General features: G+C 38.8%; 1 pseudogene; it reads right to left on the bottom strand.

The window, feature by feature from the left end:
• Positions 1-619: 619 nt before the first annotated feature.
• On the bottom strand, positions 620-19,459 carry LOC128362676 (piggyBac transposable element-derived protein 4-like; annotated as a pseudogene).
• Between the last annotated feature and the right edge of the window lie 645 nt (positions 19,460-20,104).

Genomic DNA, 20,104 nt, shown 5'->3' with positions numbered 1-20,104 from the left:
TACGGGCACAACACCTTCAGAGGAGTGGGGAGCATAGGCATATACATAACAACTGGTGTTAACTCCTGCTTTTTTCACAGAGTTGGACCGTTTGATACCATAAGTGTGTTTCATAAGCTGTTTTGGTGTTGTTATTTAGTGATATGGAACAGGATTCACGCGTCAGGGTATTATTGTTGTTGTCATGCTGTTTGTTGATTTTAGCTTCCCACCATAGGATTGGACGATTGGATGATTATTATTAATTATATTTATTATTATTATTATTCCTTCTTCTTGGTCTGTAGTTTGGACGTCTTCCAACTTGCATGGAGAACTTCAGCTGCATAAACAGCCTGTGCAGTGTGTTTTTCTACTTGTTGAGCATGTATGTGGATTGTGGATTTCACCGGAGCAACCTTAAACGGAGCTAGTCTCACACCTAAGGTTGTCTTGAGTCAACGCTGCCTGGTTTCAGTTGTGTGTCTGAACCAGTGTTCACAGGTACTTCAGCCCTTTCTGGTGCTAATTGAACCTTTCTGCAGTGACTGGCATGGATCCAGGTTGCCCTTTCAGCGACTTTGATGGCGGTGTGTGTTACAAGCAATACCTGGAACGGGCCAAGCCACCTGGGAGCGTGTTAAGACTTCCTTCGGAGGTCCTTGACCACCATGAAATCCCCTGGTCTCAGTTGGTGTAGTGGTCCTGTGGCCAGCTTGGGAAGAACTGCTGCTACGGTGTTTCTGATTTTGGAAAGGTTAGAGGACAGGTTAACACAATATCTCAAAATAGCATTCTCACAAAGGTCTGTGGATGGAAGTGGCTGCCTTGGAGGAGAGCTTCCTAAAGGTGGAGGACCTGTAAACAGGATTTCAAAGGGACTGAGTCCTATTCTCGTTATTTTCCTCATTCTCATGTCCACATTAATTTGGTATCTGCACAAATCTTTGCCAATTTGTTTGTTAGTGTGCCATTTTCTCTTTCCACTGCGCCCCCACTTGCTGGATGATAAGCACAGTGATTTCTCAAATCTATACCAAGGTAGTTACTTAGTTGGCAGATTGCTTGGTTCACAAAATGTGATCCATTATCACTGGACAGTCTTTTTGGGAATCCCCATTTAGGGATGATTTCTGTCAACAAAGCTTTTGTGACCGCACTAGCATCTTGTCTGTTTGTTGGGAACGCCTCCACCCATTTTGACCACATATCTACCATAACAAGTGCATGTTTCTTTCCTTGTGATGGGCTTAAAGGCTGATGGGAAATGTAGTACCAAAATGTTGAATATCCTTGCCAGAGTTTAAAGTTCATTCTTTATTCTCAAATAGCCAGTGACAAAAAAGTCTCACCACAAACCACTAATCACAAGTTATTCATCAGCAGATTGCTTCTTATGACTGATGTCACCTGGCTGCAAACCATATTTCCCTCTTTGGGAAAGGTGCTTTTTAGACCACAGAGTTGTTTTTTTGTCGTAATACTGCACGTTGGTACTGAGACAAATTGAATGGCAATGGTGTACAAGTATCCAGTTTTCTTGATAGATCCATGTGTATATCAGCGAAACACAGTCGCAGGCATAGTCTTTCTGTCTTTATTATACTGCAGCCTTTTTATGTGCTTTGTATAGATTTGTCAGCAACATTCATTATAGTGTGGCATTAGCAGGTCCCACATGGATAAAAGCACCACTTTCATGAAATATACACAAAATGTACTGTATTGTATGCACAGTATGCACACACCTGCTGGGGAGACAGTGGTTTCAATAGGGAATTGAATTGAGAACTGAGAATTTATCTTGAAATTTTAAAATAGATCAAATATAAAAACCTCTCCTAGGTCACTTAAGGTGACCACGCTCACCATCAAGACCTCTTGGCTTTGGAACAACATGCCTGAAAAATAAGGAAATAAGGCTTGCAGAATAGGTAACTTCTTTTAAATCTCTTCTTAAAACTCATTTCTACAGGCTTGCTTTTATGTATTGTCTTTGTTCATGTAATATTCTAATCTTTTTTTATCATCTCCTTATTGTATGTCATTTTAATCTACTTTCATCTTAATGTTGGCCTTGTAACTGCTCTTTGTATTGTATGTCTTTACTTTGTATTGTACTGTCTTTGCTTTGTCTGTCAACGTAGAAAGTGCTATATAAATAAAGTAATTATAAATAATGTTATATTTATATTTGAGTCATATGAAAATATGATATGTGGTGACTATTCCATGCGCCTGTAAATCAAATGAGTTAAACCAGTCTAGATTTCAAAGGATCAAACCCAGCAGCCTTGACTTGTAAGCAGATTTGGACCGGTCTGTGATTTTTTATTTTTTATTTATTTTATTCAACATATTGCAGGCATCATTCTTTTTTAATCCATACTGGAATCATTTGATGAGATAATCCATTCACACAAAATCGTCCCATTAATGCCGAAAATTCACCACAGAGGGTTGATTGGATTATTCGAGTCTGAGTCAAGCTGTTCCATCTGGAGACGTGCTAAACCGCTCCTATTAATGGATTACCACCCTGCTTCTTCACATAGTCATTGATGACTTTTCATAGTCTCCCATACTGTATAATCAACCTTGTCAGTGTGGTAGAAACGTGACAGAACGGATGTGGAAGTCATTAAACTGAGAAAGCTTCAGATAAACGCAGCACAAACCCTAATGTCACAGGGATAGTGATGCAAAGGGTTCAATTAACATGCAAATAAATGATATGCATCTGTTCATTTGAATTAAGTATTGACAATTATGCTCTTCCAACTCAAGGACATTTTTGACCCTTTAAACTCATGTAGTTACAATTAATTAATAAAGATTTGACATAGCTGAGACTGCATGTGTCTCAGTTATTAATGTCAAATGGTTTTTGCCTTTCAAGTTTTAATTGAAAACGTAGTATTGCCCGTCTTTCTAATTGGAGCTCTTGCACTCCCATTACGAGCTCGTCTGTGTGCTGAATTCAGTCAGTGATTGCTAAGAGCTTCTCAATAACGTCATCTCTGCAGCATATTAATGTTGGTGATAACTCAGACTCTTAATCTTACCGCTTAAATAAAAAAAGGGGGGAAAAGATCCAGTCTAAATGTGAACTCAGAGAGTTAGGCACAGTCTATTTTTAGGACACATTTCTCCTCCAGACAGAACTACAGAACTGAATGATCAGCGCGCCGTCTGCACTGAAATCGCTTATCATAGATAAATGAAAGACATAACACGCCAGCAGATTAAAAACAGACGCTAACACACATGCTTTATACATGTGAAGCTTGTTAAATGAAGTGTGTAGGCAATAACACCGAAATCTGACTCCATCCGGCGGCTCCAGATTTTGTCTGGTGATGACATCCCATTAACAAATCAAGGGAGACACTCATTAAGCTTCTCTAAAACTTAAAAACAGAGAAGAAAATTGTTCAAAGTCTCTCTGCTGTCTTAAAGTTGTGTATTAAATCAGTTAGTACTGAGATATTAGATCACTTTGTTCATTAGATGGCCTGGTGGACAATCAACTTCACCATATTCGATGACCAGCTGTTACTATATGGACAAGTACCATAATTCTGCCTTTTAAAATGATGACATACTTTAAGGTTTCATTGTCCTCTTCTAAGTCTTACAAATTAGTAGAAGTGTTATAACTGTTACGAAGATGTAGATTAATCTAAACAAGATGTCGAAGTAGAAGAAAGAGCTAAGAGTGTTTGGGACAATTACGGACATGTATCGAGAGCTAAATTTTGGGTCACAAATCTAAAACTAATAATAATAATGACTTTATTTTGTAAAGTGCCTTTCACGAAACCCAAGGTCGCTTCACAATAACAAGAAACACAGACAACAACAGTACAGTAAAGACAAAAACACACATTTAGCCTGCAAAATCCTGCAGGAACAACTTAGATTTAAAAGAATCCAGAGTGGCTCCAGGCCTTGCCCCCAAAGGTTCGCCTTCTGGTGCGGGGAATGGACAGGAGGCCCAAGTTGGCAGAGCGCAGGTCCCATGAAGGGTGGTGAACATGAAGGAGGTCCGTTAAGTACTGGGGTGCAAGGGTATGAAGAGCTTTGTATGTGAGGAGGAGAAGTTTGACAGTAATGTGGAACTAAACAGGAAGTCAGTGCAACTGTTTTGAGTGTGGGGGTGATGTGCTTCCAGGGTTTGGTTCGAGTGAGAACCCTGGCAGCTGAATTTTGGACATGTTGGAGCATGTCCATGAAAAAAATGTTTATTTTATTGGGGACCCCATACAAGATGGCATTACAATAGTGCAGATGTGAGGTGATGAATGCATGTATGAGTGTCTCAGCAACTGAGTCAGAGAGTGAAGGACAGGGTGTGGAAATGTCCCTTAGGTGGAAGAAGGCGGATTTGGTGACAGATTTAATGTGTGTGTCATATGAGAGTGTGGAGTCCAAAATAACACCCAGATTGCGAACCTCAGAGGACAGCGAGATGCAGGAGCCATCAACCATGAGGACAAGATCTCCTACTTTGTGGAGCAGAGTTTTGGGAGCGACTGGGGTTAACTGGGGCAGGGTGGAAGCTGGATTCATTAAAGGTGACAAACTGTTTTCTGTTGGATAAGTAGGAAGTGAACCAGGACAGAGCAGTACCGATGAGTCCAAGGTGAGTAGAAAGGTAGTTGAGCAGGATTGAGTGGGAAACTGTATCAAAGGTGGCTGTCAGGTCCAGCAGAACCAGGATGCTGATGCAACCAGAATCAGCAGCAATCAGAAGGTCATTTTGACAAGGGTGGTCTCTGTGCTGTGGTGGACCCTGTAGGCTGATTGAAAGGTTTCATACAGGTCATTGTCGGACAGGTGTCGACGGAGCTGGGCAGCAACCGCTTTTTCAAGGATCTTGCTGATAAAAGGGAGGTCGGAGATTGGCTGATAGTTGCTGAGGTCTGCAGGGTTCAAACCTACCTTCTTAAGGATGGGAGTGACAAAGGCAGTTTGTAATAATGTTCATAGTTTTTAAATAGTTCTGAAAGTTGCAGCTAATTATTGTAGGGTTGAAATTGATTTATGTTGGGCAGAAGGACAAGAAAGAAAACAGGGCTCTGATACAGATTAATGTTGTGTAAAGCTAACATGGCTAACATGTTAGCAATCAATTGCCCGTTTATATAACCAGCAGATATATAGCACCATTTGTATTCATTTGGAATAGTGTTTCTGGCCACCTGACCGATGGAAGACCAACTCCTCAGAAACATATCTTTAGCTGAGCTATAGCACAGTTACCCATTAGCTAAAATTAGCTAATAATCATCTGTGAGGTGAACACAACAAGCAAACATTCTTCATATGACAGTGATTTGACTCAAAGACATTGGCTTTAAGATGGGAAAGTGTATGTATACCTTGAGTTATATTCATTTAGTAAATAATAAAAAAAAAAAATGATAATGACTCATAATCTGCATGTAGTTCTTTCTCTGCAGCACTTCAAAATCTCTTCAAAATCATTCAATGTTACATTTTCTCTGTGTGTTTAGCTCTGTTGCTTGTTATTGTAAAGATAGTGTTCAGAACAAACCCCCTTCGCTTGGATGACTCCTTATTTTAAAAGGTTTTAAAGAGAAGCACAGTCAGTAGCATCCAGTAAATGGACCTGAAGTACATTGACAGGTTTTCAAGTTCACAAGAAAGTGAGGTGACGCAATCCAAATAGTTGTAGCTGGAGTATCCTTTTGTGATATGTTCAGATAGGGGGTGTAAAAGCTGCCAATCTCCTTGGCCTCATTTGTTTACTGTAATGCTATAAATGATGGCGCTAATTATCTGTTAATGGTAATCTATACTATACATAGCACCTTTAATATCTCTGAAAAACAGCCCTGACCACTGTAACAGGGTGTCAACACATTATACATGATGCTGGATCACTTTACCGTCTGCTTTAATTAGTTGGCACTTTCTGGCAACTTCCTCTCTTATTAAGTTTCCATTTGAAGTTTGTTAATTTCTCAGATGAACTGACTGAGGAATGAGAGGCACTACCTCCTCTTTTATTCAACTCTATTCTGTTTGTTTCTGACTAAAAGTCTATTAGTATTTCCACCTCTTTCTTTTTTTCTGCCTTTATTCTACATTGACTATCTTTCTGTTCTCACTTGTTTTTTTTTAATTTCACTTCCATAAGGCAATTATAACTGCTCTGGTAACTTCATATCTTAACTCTAGAGTCAAGCCGCTGGCCTGGCAGCAGTGTTACTTTGAGAGATCGACACAGAGGAACAGTAAGAGAGAGAGAGAGAGAGAGAGAGAGATTTAAAGTGACAGAGCAGTAGCGAGACAAAAACAGATAAGACGAGAGAAACAAATGTAATGAGAAAGTTGAAGAGTTGCATTAGAGGAGATGAAAAGTGATTTGCTGGTTCAGAGGGTGTTGTGGCCTCTGAGTTGGCTGGAAAATGGTTTTGTGATGCTAATACTGTCGGTGTGTGTGTGTGTGTGTGTGTGTGTGTGTGTGTGTGTGTGTGAGTGTGTGTGTTCCTTTGGGAATGCGGCTGTGTTTGCTTGCACCTACCCCATATTCATATGCTTGTTGGTTTCTCTCTGTTTGTGATATCGAGATCATGCTAATCAGTGCTGTTTGGGACTTGCAGTGAGAGATACTCATCTGGACTTGGTTCTAATTATCTCCATGGTGATTTGGTGTTATGGTACTGCTGTTTGGTGTGTGTGTGTGTGTGTGTGTGTGTGAGAGAGAGAGAGAGAGAGAGAGAGAGTGTTCTGTTGCTATTCATCATTTTTTCATCTTTTTTCCCCCTTTCTTCTCTTTATTTCTTTGATTAATGAGATCACAATCAACTGTGTCTGGACAACAGAAGCCCCCAAAACAAAGCATCCTATTGGGGGTTGTGTGGGTGCAACAGCAGCACTCGAGTAGAGGAATAAGAGAAAGAAAAAGAGAGACTTTTTGAAGCCAATTTAATGAAACATGCTAACTAAAAGACAGTGGAAACAGACAAGGTAAAAAAAGGAAACAGACACATCATGGCTACCATTAAATAACTTAAATTAACCAACCAATATACTGTTATCATGCTATGACTGTTCCAAAAGTGACTGATAGACAGTAAACTACATATTTAATATCAGGGAAAGATTGTGGTCATGGTTAAAAGAACACAGTGCTGATTGTTGGTCGGAAGGTGGATACTGACTGCATTCACTGTTGAGAAAGTTACAAATGTTAACAAGTTAAAATCCAGAAATTAGGCAAAAAGTACATGCAAATTAATTCACATTTCCATCCACTGCTATGATATGAATTTTATAGCAGTTTAGGCTCATCAAGATAAACAGTTGCTAATTCTCTAGTCCAGTGTCATTAAACCATTGCATGACATAATTACAAGGGCGCCAGTCAGACATCAGATAGTGGGAAACCATGTGGAAAATGTGATGAAAATGCAGTATTTATTTATTCAACTAATATGACATTCATGTATGTTTCATGTTCATCACTCCACGCAGATCTGATGATTTCATCAGCCAGTATTTTTCACCTCTTCAGAGGAGGAAAAGCTAGAATGATGTTTAGGTTGGATGCTTCATGTATGTCATGATTTATATAGTAGTTTTGATTGCATTTGATCTTTATTGATACCAAATTTCACCTCAACCAAATATAAAATCTTTTTTTAAATTGAGACTATTTAAAACAAATCTGGTTTCCAATCAGTTTTTATGTACACATTGGAAAAAAATGTAGATAGAAACAGTAACAGTAGATGCCAAAAAAGTGCTTAAATCAGGCGACTGCAGACTTCAACATTTCTAGGCCCATATAGAGCATACATATAGGATCCTTCTCTGGCTGAGCCAAGGCCATACAGTTCCTATCAATTTCTACTGGACCTAATGGAGACAATTCTGATCATACTAAGCTGTTGCTTCTGTGATGACTGGGAAAAGACAAGTCATGAGCATAATCAAAAGGTTTGAAACTATAATGTTGTTTAGTAGCTTCTTGCTTTCACAAATAGGCCTGTCACAATAACTACTTTTGTTGGACGATATATTGTCTCAGAAATACTCTCCATGAATGATATTATTGTCATTTGAAGATCATCTTATACCACTGATGTAACGATAATATAATAAAGCAAGGGGGGTGGGTGTGGGATTGGAGAGTGGGTGCTACACTAACAAATAAAACAAAAAAAACCCAGACTGCCATTAAGGTTGGGGACAGAGTCATTTACCTTTAAATCTTCTGTAGTCTTCATTCAGGATGTACACAGTGAGGAATGGAGGACACTACTTGCTTAGCCACTGTGACATGAATAGCTTCTTAGCTGCTAATGTGAAGTGTGGCAATATTGAGGTAAAAGAAAATGATCAAGGTCATGTCCATGTATGTTATTGTACAATAAGTCAATACTGTTATTGTTGTGACAGACCTATTCACAAAGTTGCTGTTATGTAAGGTCCCTTTGAAAGGTACATACATATAGATTACACCACTAAACATAATGTCCTTAAGTAAACATGTATGAGAAAGCAAAAGCATTATATTTAAGCATATTGTGCTGTATTTCACACTGTTTCCTAACCAAACTCAGTAGATGCCATCAGCTGTCCCACAGAGAGTAAATCCTCCACCCCTCACAGAGTATCTCAGGACTGTACAAACACTCAAGACTAAAGGAAAAAAGAGAGAGAAAGAAAGATAAATATGTAGAGAGAAAGAGGAAAGTGACCAAAGAAGAGATAAATTAAGATTAAAAAAGGTCACAGTGGTTTGATGATTACGTTACTGGTATCTCTGTAGTTCAAAGTCAAGTTAAATAAAGTCAGTATGATGCCTCTCCTCTTAATCTCCATCCTATAAGCAGGAAACACTCCAACGTCTACATATCTATTTAAAGGATCACACTTCTTAAACAATAATTAATTTTGGTAATTAACATTTGCCGTTATCTTAAACTTTCAGTGTTTATCAAGCTACTAAAATAAAAAGCTTGCTACACACCACTTTATCTTCTGTATTATGCCTTATTTCTACTGTGGTTGTGGTGGTCAAAGTCATTTTGGTTTTCTCCTCATGTTTTAGCCCTAAATTGCTTTAATCTTTCATTTTGTCTACTGCATGAAATATGTGTATACCTTATAGGATACAAAGCTGTCTATATAGTTGAGTAAAATATGTGTTCTTATATACCGTCAAAATTATAGTACTTGTGTCAAGGTTGTCCTAAACAACCTCTCAAATGGGCCAGTCTAACACCTTGATCTCACTGGGTTTGGCAGCTTTAAGATTTAATTTGGTCATTTTTTCTTGATTTTGTTGTTTCCCACGATGGGTAAGTAGAGTACTTAGTTAAGTGCTTTCCTCATTTGTCTGTTTTAATTTGGTGTATAACTGATATATGATTGGTGTTTTATTTTAAAAACTGACCAAATGTTGACATGGCTTCCATCAAAACTAGAAAAGGGACATATGCTTAGTGTAGATTATTGGAATGCACTGGTGGGATCACAGGCATTGCGTCCCTGTCCAGCTACACACAACTGCACCCAGTGGGATCAATCCTTAAACATTATCAAATAGATAGATGCAATATTAGCAGTGGATAGGGTGGAACTTCTAATGCTAACAGCATTAATGCATCAGGAGTATTTTCCCCAGTTTTAATGGAACTTTTTAAAATCCGTGAAACAGTGATCCTCTTTGTTGTAAAGGCTGGTAAATATTATCCAGTCTTTGTGGTGCAAGACAGTGTTGCGCTGCCACAGGTAAGCAACTTTCTCATACAAGATCACATTGTATGCAGATGATGTTTTGTTGTTTATTACCAACCATGTGTAATCAATACAAGCCTTAAGCCTTCAGGATATACAATTAATTAAAGTTCCCGTCCACTCAAAAATGTGTTTTTCTTCTTGTTCCTTCAGTGGAACATTTGAGTTAGCAGAGTTTGACACCAGAACGTTGTTTTCATATACATCTGCTAAAAGTGGAACGTTTTTCTCTGTTCACTTTAAATCTAATTTTCTTCTGTCAGCAAGACAAAGAAAAAGTTCTTATAAGGGTTTGTTTTTAGATTGCCAAGCAGGCATAATTAAATAAATTATGTTCATGTACAACTAAACTGCATTCATAATACATTTGTTTGGCAAATGTTATCGCTGCCAGTATTATGTTACATTCATAGCTCATTGGAAAAAAACACCAAACCTGTAATTTGAAAGGTAAAGTTTCTTTCACGTGGATTAGGGTAAGTAAGTTGTCATGATTGTCTATAGTGAAATATGTGGATACATAGTATAGCTCCTGGTTTCTTGTATACCAAGGTGTTTGTTAGCATGCATAGTTTCTGATATGAATGTGATTTTTTGTCAACCCGTGGTGTAATTGAATGTCCAGAGGTTTGTTGTATTTTGACACTGCCACAAATCCAAAATAGTTAACATGATAAAATGAAAATGTTATACTTAATATCTTTATTTTTAGATGACGCACCCCACTGTTAAAATGAGGAATTAGTTTCAGGATTAACTGGCACCTCCAAAAGAACAGTAGGTCCTAATATGGGCCCTGTGGTGTAAATGGGCCAGAACTGCCATTGTTTTTATTATACAATTATATGTAAGCCAACCATACTTAGGTTGAAAAATAGTAAGGGCAATAGTTAAGTGGAGACATCAATTGGTGAAATGTACATTAAATATAATAAATAGAAATACAAAATAGAAGAAAAAACAAAACATAGACATAGATGTTCCTTATTATATTGCATCCCACTAACAACAGTATCAAATCAAAAAATAACTAAGTATGTATACACCAATGACTGGTTGTTTTCAAACTAGGTGGAAATTTGGGACATGCGTTCAGCATTTCTCAACGTCCCCTGAACAGCTGCATGGAACCTCACAAACACCTCCATTAATAATCACTCCCCAAACATTAAACACACCAATTAATATAAACACACCACATCCCTTATCTCTTGTTCCGTATTATCTCAGGTGGCCAGATTAATGTTTTGTGCTGAACTTATGCACAGCACCTTACCTAATCCCTCCTATTAAATTCCAGTCTCCTTGTAAAGGAAAGCTATTACATTGTTAATGATGAGTCATAGTAATAAAATCTTTAAAGCACAAAAATGAGTAATCCTGCTTTTACAATGAGGTGCAATAAAAATTGAGCAGGCAGTGTTGCAGTCGGTCCTGTTAATGCAGCTGCAGTCATAATTAGTTGTAACAAAAAAAAAAAAAAAAAAAAGTGCTATCTGTGCTGTGAAACGTGTGAAGAGGAAAGCGTTAATGATTGCAGCTGGATACCTGCTGGGTTGAATTTTCATATTCTGAAAATGTGTAAAATAGCTCAGGAACATAATGAGAGTTAAAAATTATCTAAAAATATGACTGGGATATAATTAAAATGAAGACATTTTGCAACCTGCAGAGAACACTGTAAAAGTGTGATAGCATCGTAATATTGGTAGCTATTTTCATGCTTGATGCAATTAAAGATTTAATTTCTTGAAATTAAGGGAAGATAAGTGTAATTACTACCACCCCTGAACATGTTTATGCATTGACCCTTAGGTAGGAAAGTATGTCCCAACAGTTAAAAGTAGGGCTGTCAGCGTTAACGCGCTAATCGTCATTAGATTAATGCAATCCATAACGCGTTGATTTTTTTAAATCGCATTTTAATTTTGCAAGCCTTTTTGCCCCTTCTACTCACCCGTAGACGGCTCCTCTAGCTGTAGCGCTATGCTTTGAAGTGGCCTCCTGCAGTAAACCTACCGCGCTGAAGGAAAGTAAGAGAGCTACTGGACTTTTGAACGGCTTGTTTAACTTTAAAAAACTTGGAGACGGTTCAGTTGACGAGTCAAAAGTAAAATGCAACCTGTGTCAAACGGAGTTTAACTACCACCGGAGTACGTGGAGTTTGAGTTAGCACCTCCACGCTAAACACCCAGGTGCAGCCAAGCGAGCCTCAGCTCCACCGAAGTACCATTTTGGAGTGTGGGAGTCGCAGCAGAGCCGTGATTGATTCCCAGTTAAGACACTCTGGTAAGAAATGCTTTACATTATGGGCTTAAAACTGCCTTGAAATATAAAAGGTGTACTGCTTCTGCTAGCAACGATCTTAGCTCTCGCGGCAATGATGACATTTTGCATTTCATGCTAGCTGGAAAAAGTTTGGGATAAGGGTTGGGGTCAGGTTCCAGACATTTGAATTACTACTCACAGTCCTTAACCACAACTCAAACAGGTCTGGTGGGGTCTTTGTAGGTTGGGGTTAAGAATGGTAGTGCTAACTTGCTTCATAGCTAAGTAGCGAGCTGAGGTACCTACCTAGCTGAGGCCATATTGCTATGACATGAATGAATGAATGAATGAAAGCATTAATGAATGAAAGCATTAAACAGAACTAGGTGCTGGGCACCAGCACAAAGAGGCAACTACCAAATGCTCCCATGTTGAGTGAAGTTAGGTTAAGGCAAAACAAAACAAAAAATGGTTAACATGATCAAAATGAATGAGATTGATGTGTGAGATGATTCAGTCTAATTATCAGGCCAGGTTCATGTAGAATGGTGACTTTCGATAACTTAGTTTGAGGAAGAATCATGTTTTTATTTGTCCTCTAAAACTTTTTCCATCTCACAACACCTTTATCTTTTAGGTTCTTTGACTTAATTCACAAATATATGCAGTTGGTAGGTTGGAAATGTGACTTTTTCCACAGCAGACATGTTGACTTGTTGTAGTAGTGAGAGCACAGGTGTGACGAATAATATTAACAATGGCTTCTGTTCAAAGTGTCCTAGTTAACAATGACAGTGTGACACTGAGCCAGCATGCAGAATACCAGAACCCTAAAGCTGGAGCAGCTAATTGGATTTCAGCCATCATTCATATTATTATTTAGACCTGTGTTTTTATTGCTGGGACATGTCAAAAAGCTTTAGTTACTTTAGTAAACATGTATGGACTACCTGCTTGGATGTACTATCTCTCCCTAGCAAATCCAGACAACTAAGCCTATCCAAGTCTTTGTTTGGATGAGTTTTATTTAAAACTAGAAACTTTCTAGCCCTTTAACAAGGTCACACTGTCTGCATTTCCATTATTTTGAGAACAAAGAAATAATTTCTTTCGGGGTGGAATTTAGTTTATTTAAATTGACACGGAATTCCTACAGTTCTTACTTTGGCTCTATTTCCAGCACAGCACAGCATGTAGCTGCGTACACACCACAGACCTCTAAATTAGTTCTGACAAATCCTGGGAAAGTGTTAATGATTATGAGTTTTAATCATTTTGCATTAGTGATGAACTATGACATGTCTGCAACTTTGTTCCTTATTCAATTGACTAAATTAAAGTCATTTTCTGTTACAGTCCAACCAAAATTAGTACAAAGAGGAAAGGTAATTAACTGACTGTTGGTTCAGTGTGTTCTCGTTGATGGAGTGGATATTTGGAGTGATGTTCTTGCCTGAAGTTACTGTACAGCAGTGCTGCAATTTCCTTTCTTTATTTCCATCACTTTCAGGTCAAACCATTTTATCTTTACCTCTGCCACAGTTCTTATTTGAGGTGACACAGTGTCCATAGCATTTGTCACCTGTCCCCTCATAATGTTTTTTTCCTCTTTCTTGGACAGACCATTTGTAAAAGTGCCAAATACAGCACTTTGGCTCAACTGAACCTCATTCAGCACCACCTCAACCACGATTTATAGATGTGTCTTTATAAAACACTGTTCACACACAAGCAGATAGCTGTTTGATTGAGCAATTTAAAATATGTATTATATTCTTATCTATTCTTGTTGTTATTATTTATACTGGGACAGAGAAAAATAGTTTGAGTGTCTTTCTATATGTTTTCTTCAACTACGCGTGTCTCTTAATGTGAAAATTACTGCATGTTTTAAGAGCTTTTGAATTGTGTAGAAGCATGTTTAGCATCTTAAATGGGGTTATACAATGTTTGAAACTATGTCTGATTCAGAATATATTAATCTGTTCAGGATGGAGGAAACTATGGTAAATATTGGCTCACTTTTTCATAACATGGCAGTCAAATCTGAATGGAATTTGGTTCAATATATTCTATACTAGGAAAGAAAAAAATTGTTTAGGTTTGTGTCCCATAAGTTTATTTCGGGGTTACTCAAAGTGCAATACAACAGTCCTCACAAACGCAAGCACTTGAAAACTTGCTCGGTATACTCTAAATCTCTAGTCTGCATTATGATTATGTTTCCTGATCCACAACAGTCTAGTGGAATACAACTATTGAATTCCACTGGACTGCTGTTAAATTCTCCTTGAATTTGCCTTTGGGTCAAGTTCTGCAGAACTCTAATGTAGACTATCACAGTTATGCAGATGACACGCAGATATATCTAGCACTGTCCCCAGATGACAACAGTGCAATACAGTCCTTGTGTCACTGTTTAGAGCGAGTAACAAATTGGATGAACCAAAATTTCCTTCAATTAAATCAGGACAAAACTGAGGTCATTGTTTTTGGCAATAAAGAGAAGAGGATTGCTGTCAGTAAACATCTCGAGTCACTCTCTCTAAAAACTAGGGACCAAGTCTGAAACCTTGGCGTGCTGATAGACTCAGATCTGACCTTCAGCAGTCACATCAAATCAATCACCAAAACAGCCTTTTATCAGCTTAAGAACATATCCAGAGTGAAGGGTTTTATGTCTCAAACAGACCAAGAGAAGTTGATTCATGCTTTCATCTCAAGTAGACTCGACTACTGTAACGGTCTTCTGACTGGACTCCCACAAAAAAGCATTAAAGTCTGTGTAAAGTAAGAATAAATATGTGTTCTGAGTTTGACATACCACAGAAAAGTTTGCCAAATTTGAATGATTAAAAAAATCGCCAAATATATGAAATTAGGCTTCAAAGTTGTGTAAAAATCAGACTCTTCTCCCAAATGCTGTGGGAATGCCCGCCAAGTCCACTGAAACCCCGCCCCCTACCAAGTGTTACCTGTCAATCAAAGTCATCACCTCCACCGGAAACATGGTCGGTAAGTGAGAGCTTTCTGCTGCTAAATCAGCGGCTAGCTCGGTGGCTCAGGGCCCATTTATGCTCAATGGACGTACGAAAATGTATATGTCCGTTTCAAAGGATGTTACCGTCACTGCTCACATACTTCCATGCGTCCTTTACGTTGGTATGGATGTTAACCAATACATCCACCAGGGGGCAACACAGAGTCAAAAGTTTATGACAACAAACTAACTCAAAAACAAACATGGTGACTGTGGAAGAGATATTGATAATGTTCCTCTTGCGTAAAAGACAAAAACAATATGTTTAAAGTTTCTAACCAACTCACACAACCTTTCCTCAAAAAGTTCCCCCATTGTTATTTCTTGTTCGTGTCTCACTAGAGCTACATATCGAGCCCCCCCCCCCCCCCATGGTTTCCGATGGTACTGCTCCATTTAGTCTGTATCCGTAAGCTTTATGGAAGCGTGCAGAAATACGGACGAAATGAATGCAGAGCACGGACGGAGTCTTCTGTCCGTGCTCTGCATTCATTTCGTATTTAACATTGAGCATAAATGGGCCTTAACTTGGCGGTTCGCTCAGCGGCTAACTCAGCTATCTGGCTAACGGTAGACTGTAGTAGTAGTGTGCGCTGAATGTATTTATACCTCTACAGCAGCAGGGCCGCCCACTAAATCCTGAACACAGTTTGTGAAGCCTAGCTCCACAATTCAAATCTAAATGGTTGAAATGCTTGTTACACCTTTTTTAGAAATACATTTATGACCTATTTAATGTGTTTAGAAGACAATGTCTGAATTCACTTAACACAGTCTTCAAACAGCTGCAGCTCAAGTTTTGACCAGAACAAAGAGGTCAGAGCACATCGCTCCAGTTCTAAAATCTTTACAGCAAAGCTCTCTAAAGGAAATCATTATTTTATACTGCAATCTTATATTTAATGCTCTATTCTAGCATTTTATTTCTCTGTACTTTGTTTTTATCATTTGTGTGTGTGTGTGGGGGGGGGGGGGGGCATAAAATATGAATAAAACTGCCTTGCCTTGAGAGACTATAGAGGGTTAAGTTGTATGACTGACCTTTTTCAAATAGTGTAAATGTCTGAACTGCTGGATAATATATTTTGATTTTGATTGTGGCAGATAAGCAAGTGCTTCGCCGACACCTCCTGTCAAAGATTTTTGACAGGAGTCCATTTCCCTAAATCAGAACTTTTGTGGACTGTGCTGTAAACATATTGCACATAACTGCTAACATTATGAATTCTCACATACTATAGAGGACAGACTATAGAGGGTTACGATGCATTACTTACCCTTTTTCTTTCAAGATTTTTTTATTGGGGCATGACTGACCTTTTTTGAATACAGCACTGTAAATGTTTGGACTGCTGCAATATATATTCTTATTCTTTTCTTATTTTTATTTGGACAGACATAAAGTAGTTGTAATAACACAATGAAAAACAATTAAAGACATTTCCCCCACCCCCAGAACAGGAATAAACACCACCAAAACTGTCACTTGCAACTACACACAGCTCATAGCTGCTGAAATGGCCCCCTGGCACCATCAGCTGGATCCCTGGCCCTTTTTAACAATCAGCCTTAATCAGCAAATGTGTGCCAGTGCGCTCAGCCACACACATCACCAAACAAAGGGGGGAGGGTAGAACCTAATAGAGAAAACACAAAACAGGTGAAAAAGGAAACACAACCTACTCCACCTGTAACAATTAGCCGCGTGCCTATTTAATATTACATGAATAAACACATTATGAAATACATGAAATTGAATAAAACTTCCTCACCTTTTAGTCATTCACAACCTCTCTTTGCAAACTCAAAAACTGCAATCAAACTCAGCTACTCAGCTCTTACAGAAAGCAGTTTTTTTCTGTATAAGAGATAATTATCTTGGAAATCTGAGAAAAGTTTTCATAGGAAAAAAAATCTGTACTTATAAAAGAAGTCTAGGGCAGATCAACAGATGCACTGGATAAAGCAGGCGAACACTATGGCAGTGTGACTTCGATTAGAAAATCACGAGGCAGAGCTTCAGGTTTATGTGGCTTTAATTGAGGAAAGTGTGGTTCTGTGAAACACAATTTAAAGTATAATATATATTATTTACCAAATTAACATACTACATACCATACATACATGAAACTAGGGTTACATGCAAGGCATATGAATGAAAATACATTTAAAGAAATCTCCTTTACATCGTAAACCAGCTTATCAACAAAGGAGAAATATCAATGGTACAAACAATGTAAAATGAGGAGCACATGTCTAGCCTAGCTAGTACATGCAAGCTTACATAGCTAATGTAGCAAATTCACTGTAATTCATTTACTGTTACTGAAACTCCAGCAGATACAGATTAACGTCTACATAAAGCTGTGGCACTTACATAAAGCAGTTTCAACATAAATACTCACATTAGTCAGGTACACACACTTCCCCAAACAGGAGAAAACACAGCTTCTCAGCAGACAGACTGATCAGACTCTACACTCCGGATACTTCTGTACCTCTTAAAAGGACTGGTAACAGCACACACTCAGTAACATGAACACTTCTGAACTGAGGTTTTCCTACATTACTGTTTATCTGAATTAACAAGATCATAATCATGACCGTGGTAATGTGGGCCACCAAGCTTCCTTCATTCCTCTCATATTTCTCACAAACTAATTCTGAGTCACTAATAATGAGTGTTGAGGATTTCAACTTTTTGCTTAAGCCTTGTTATGTCTTCCTGTTTACTACTCACCTTTTGTCCTCCAGGATCAAATTGACCCGGTCTTGTTCGACTGTTTATGCATGAAGTATAAAATGATCACACCATTCTGTTAGCCAACTCATTACCACATACTTTAAACTTCTTTTATACCTCTTATTCTTTTTATTATGCTTAATTTATGAGCAGTAAACCTCATTTACATGAAATTATACCATGTTTTACGATGTTACAATGCAATGGGCTTTGAACATTTTTGGCACCTGGTGCTGGTTTTGTTGTCACTTGTGCAGAATCGGCACCTCTTCCTTTTGGGTGATGGGTGAGGAGGAGCAGCCGCAGGGGTCGATGCATCCTGCTGGACTTCCATGACCAAGCTGGCAGAAGCTGGCGTGCTGAGAAGTGCCTGGCATCGTCTTATGACAGGTGTCACAAGTTCTCTTCCAAGTTCCTCAAGGAACAGCCTCCTCCTGTGGCTCTTCCCCTGATTCCAGCTTGGGGCCATCTCTCTCCACAGCACAAAGGAGTTGTATGCAGACACATCAAGCATGTTGTAAAATACAGTCAGCGGCCAACAGGCTGTCATTCGTTTACAGCTGTATACACTACTGACCTGCAGCAAAAGTAACAAACAACAAATCAGTCAAAAATATTCCATAAGACTGCAATGCATTGACCTGAATGAATAAATATTACAATACCTTGTCGAGGTTGTCGACTCCCCCCTTGTTCTTGTTGTAATCAAGGATGATCTGGGGCTTTTTGTCCTCTGTGGCGCTAACTGCAGTGTCCCGATGCGGAGTGCTCATGAGAAGCACCTTATTTCTCTTTTTGGGGCAGTAGGAGACAAGAACATTTGTGTCAGTGAACACAAACTGGGAAGAGAATTTGGCCCTCTGTCTTGTCGCCAGCAGTGCAAGGGGAAACTCTGGTTTGTTCTTTCTCACGGTTCCCACCATGGCCAGCTTTCTCCTTAGCAGCTGCTGGCCAAGGGCATAGGACGTGAAGAAGTTATCACATGTGATGGTGTGTCCCACGAAGACCCTCTGTCACCTGGAGAACCACACGCTGTCCATGACTGGTTCTCCGGCTGGCCATCTGCAGGTTTGCCTGTGTACATCTGCATATTCCAGGCGTAGCTGGTCTGGGCATCGCAGGCTACGCAGATTTTGAGGCAGTACTTGCCAGGTTTATTTGGCATATATTGCTTGAATCCACATCGACCTCTGAATGGTACCAGGCGCTCGTCCACTGTCACATCAGTGCCGGGATTATACATGAGTGGCAGGAGACACACCCACTTATCCCACACCTGCTGGATGGCAGCCAGTTTGTCTCTGGTACGGCGCGCTGCCATCATCCAAACGAATTACTCTCAAGATGATGTGGAATGTCTTCAGTGGCAGGGTGGCATGAAAAATTGCCCTCCCAGACTGAGTATGCCATAGGCTGGACGTAGCCTCCTTACTGGACTGGTAGATACCAGCAAGAATCAAAAGACCCAGGTATCCTTGTAGATCTGTTTTATCCTTCTTCTTCCAATTGTCACCATACACACAATGCCCCTCCTTGTCGGTCATTTCCAGCACTATCAACTCAAATGTAGACTTTATGCTTTCAGCATGAGGAACAGCATATCTTGTTGGCCCTCGGGGCCCCTCTCCCTCTCTACACCCAACATACGTCATCGGTCACTTGGAGGAATGGAGGATCAGAGAACGTTTCCATCTTTGGATTGAAAAATGTCTTCAATTTCAGCAGGCTCCTCTTCATCACTTGATTCTTCCTCAAGCAAAATTTTCATCGTTTTCAGTGAAAAGCTTGTTACGTTCAAAACAAATACCAAAAAGAAGACTCTTTGGGTCTACATATGTGATCTAATCAATTGAAAATATACTAATTATATATTGTCAGTGATGTCAGATGTTAGACTTGAATTTTGAGAAACTACTATTGATGAGAGAAGTTACAAAAGTTGCAAAGTTGCACTCACATAAGGCATCAAAATATACTCAAAGTACCACAACTACCTGTCATGCAGAGTGGTGAGAATCATATATATTATTAAATTATGGATACATTGATGTGTTGTGTATATGTAGTGCATGCAAATTCAACAGCAGCTGAAGCAGTCTGATAAATGTAAAAAAATGCAATATGTTCTTCCAAAAAAAAATTGTATAAAGCAGCATGAAATTGAATTATCAAGTATCTCTTTAACCCTTGTCTCCTAGAAATTACATTTACAAACAGCAAATATGTTTTGCTAGAAACTTAATAATGGCTGAATTATGTTTTGTGTAAACATAATGAGAAAATGTTAATTAACAAAT

Source organism: Scomber japonicus, chromosome 8, assembly GCF_027409825.1.
Source record: "Scomber japonicus isolate fScoJap1 chromosome 8, fScoJap1.pri, whole genome shotgun sequence".
In the NCBI taxonomy this organism is placed as follows: Eukaryota; Metazoa; Chordata; class Actinopteri; order Scombriformes; family Scombridae; genus Scomber; species Scomber japonicus.
This window is presented reverse-complemented; position numbering and strand designations above follow the sequence as displayed.